Here is a 3,352-nt window from a genome sequence, read left to right as displayed (position 1 = left end):
CGTCACAGGCAGGGTCAGTCTGGTGCCATGGTGGGTGGGACGCCGAGGAAGCAGCCCAGAGCAGCTGATGGCTGGTGGAGCCTCGGAGGTGTTCCATCTGGCTGCTGGACGTGGGGCAGAGCAGACATGCACAGAGCTGCCCCTGCCCGGGCCCTGCAAGCCTTGGGTCACACTAGGGAAAACGGCCAGCCCTGGGGTTGTGGGAGAGAGACCAGGACCTCCTCCTGTCACCCACGGTTTCCTTGTGGCAGCTGTCCCCACTGGGAGCACAGGGTGTCTACGCCCTCCCACACAGACAAGCCTGCTGGGCCCAAGGAATATGCAGGGTGTCGCTTAGCAGGGCCTGCCGAGGGAGGATTCTGGAAGGTATGGGTTGTGCATGGCCCCGGGTGTACCTGTCACTCACACTTTGTGTTGTCCAGCCCTCATGGTGACATCGTGTCCGACCCCCTTGAGGGCGCCAATCTGAGAGCCTTGTCCGGGCCACCGTTGGGACATGCCCAGGCGCCAGCTCCGAGGGCAGCCCTCCGGGCCGGGGTCTGGGCCTGTCGACCGGGCAACTGGCCTTGGTGTCTGTGGGCGTTTCTGTCCCCTGGCAGTGGACAAGGACACCCACATGGCTGTAGGCTTCTTCCAGCCAGGGGTGGTCCACTTGTGGCCAGAAAGGTGAGTGCCTCGCCGCAGGCTTGGCTGCTCCTGGCTTTTCTTGGCCCTGTCAGGTGCTCTCAGGCGTCCTGGTCTCTGGGGAGCCGTGGGACAGCACCCTCTGCAGGTACAGGAACTGAGGACAGGCTCTGGGAGTCTTCACTCCTGGGACAGCGCAGGTGGTGCTGTGGGCCTCTGTGCAACCCAGGAAGCCTGCCTGGAGGAGGTGGGGTTCCTGGAGGGCCACTTCCATCAGGATAGAAGGAAGCTGAGTTGGCAGGAGTCCACAGGGTGGGGTGAGCTGGGGGCCTGAGCAGCAGGGGCGATGCAGGGGCTGAGCCCACACCTCAGAGCTGGCCAGGCTTGGGTGCCCATCGAGGCTGAGATCCGGGTGACCACCCTGCCTCCAGCAGGCCCCCTTGGAACTGGAGGGTGGGAGAAGGCTGGGACAGGGCCGGGCACCCCAAGCCATCCTTGGCCAGCTCAGCCCTTCCGTGTTGCCTGCAGGTTCCAGGAAGCCCTGTGACTTCCGGCTGGCCCTGGCACTGCGGAGGGACAACACCGTCATGGACCATGCACAGCTGGGTCTGTGGTCCAGGCTGCAAACCCGGGAGGTGAGGGCATGGCTGGCTCAGTGGTCTGGCTGTGAGGGGCTACTGGGGCAGGGAGCGCCACTTCCCCACCCACCAGGAGCAGTTCCACCAGAAGGGGGCAGGGGATGTCCCCACCCTTGGCTTGAAGTGCTGGGAGGGCCCTCACCTCCGTTTGGATCATGCGCTCCAGGGGTGGTGGGGTTGCAGGGCCGAAGGCCACTGTCGGCCTTGTCTCGGGCGGGGTCCAGAGGATGGCCAGCAGGTTGTAGCAGTCCAGGTGTCCCTGGCAGCCCACGGGGACAAAGGGCTGTGGGAAGGGCCAGGTACCCCTGCAGGGCCCAGGGGTGAGTGTGGAGGCCAGGTGCTGGGCCGTTGGGCAGCCTGACGGTCCAGCCTGCTATGAAGGCGTCCTCTCCCCTTGGGGGGGGTCCAAGCGTCCCCTGACTCCTGCCATAAGGCCAGGGGCAGGGCTTGAGAGATCAGCCTTGGTCTTCAGCAGAACAAAAACCCCGGAAATGCACCCAGGGCTGGGCCAAAAGTGGCCCGCCCCACCTGCCCAGCCCTGTCAGCTGCACACCGAGGAGGCTCAGCTGCTGGGCTGGGAGGCCCGTGTGGGAGAGGGGCCAGGGGAAGGCGTCCCCAGCTCTCACTTGGGCCTGTTCCTAGGTGTTGTACAATGTGGCCATGGCACAGAAGGACTGGGACCATGGACTGAGGCCAGCAATAACCTTGACGAGGCCATCTCTAAGTGGCCAGAGGACCTGACCACTGCCCTGGACTGTGCACAGGTGGGGACTGCTGGCCTGGGTCAGTGTGGGCCCTGGAGACGATCCGCAAGAGGTGGAAAGGCTCGGGGAAGGGCAGTGTGACCCTTTCTGGGGACCCTGCTGCTCCCAGGTCCGAGGGCTCCTGCAGCCATGGGCCTGGGGTCTCCAGGGTCCTCATCCTCAGTGGCTCATCCTCCAGAAACAGGCCTCCCTGCAGCCATGCCAGGTGCCCCTGGGCGAAGTCTTTTGCCCGCCAGCAGCAGGTGGAACAGCTGGACCCTGTGGGCTTCCGGGGCAGGGCCAAGGTAAGGCAGTTTCCCACCCTGCTGAGTCCCTGCCCACCTGAGTCCCCCGCCTCTGCCCTGCACTGAGCTCTGACCCTGTGGACAGGTAGGGTCTGCTTAAGCTAGACGGCAGAAGGCTCTGGGGACGGCATCCCCAAAGGGGTGTGAACCAGCTGCGGAGGAGGGGGCTGTGCCCCTATGTGTGTGCACGTCCTGCCGTGGCTACAGCCACGTCTTGTGCCTCCTGGTCTCTCTGTGTCTCTGTCTCTGCATCTCTGCAGCAACTAGCGAGGTCTCAGGGAGGGCTGAGTTGGTCAGGACTGGGCAGGGCCGCCACACTCACGACCAAGGCCCGAGGGTAGCAGGTCCGGGGTGCGCAAAGGGCCACCCAGGGCTGTCCGCACACCCACAGTCACCTGTGGCAGCTGGCACCCAGCGGGAGTCCCCGGGAGCCGGGGCATGAGAAGCAGGGCCCTGAGCTGGGTGCACTGCACGGCTCAGGGTCGCTGGCCGCAGGGGGCCGCTCGTGAGCAGCACAGACACCTCCGGACGGTCCTGGAGATGTGCTATCGGCAATGGCATTTGGCGGCTTCTCCAGATGCATCTCTCCCTCCATGGCGCCCCTGCTGATGGGACACTTGGAGGTGTGGAGAGCAGGGCTCACAGGCCCCTGGCCCACCCCACTGTCCTCCACCAGGTGGTCTCAGCTGTCTCTTCAGCCAGCACTTGGGCACCTGTCCAGCAGTCAGGCTGTCCTCCCTGGCCGTGTGGGCCTTCCACTGCCGTGGGGGCCCTGAATCCCCGATCCCCTCCCTGGGCACCCCAAGCTCCTCAGCTGGGAAATGGTGGCCACCCAAGCAGAGAGAGTTGTCACTGTGCCCAGGAACAGGGAGCGGGTGGAGAGCCTGTCCCAGGGCTGCAGCCAGTTGGTCAGCCATGCTCCCACGCTGTGCAGAGGCCCTGCAGCCCAATCTGGCCAGGGGACAGGACAATCTCCGGGCTGAGACAGGCTGGAGCCCCCAGTGCCGGGATGGCTGGAGGAGGAGTCCAGCCTCTCTCTGGC

Source organism: Tupaia chinensis, unplaced genomic scaffold (genome assembly GCF_000334495.1).
Source record: "Tupaia chinensis unplaced genomic scaffold, TupChi_1.0 Scaffold142100_1, whole genome shotgun sequence".
Classification (NCBI taxonomy): domain Eukaryota; kingdom Metazoa; phylum Chordata; class Mammalia; order Scandentia; family Tupaiidae; genus Tupaia; species Tupaia belangeri.
The sequence above is the reverse complement of the archived record's forward strand: the minus strand, read 5'-3'. Positions refer to the sequence as shown.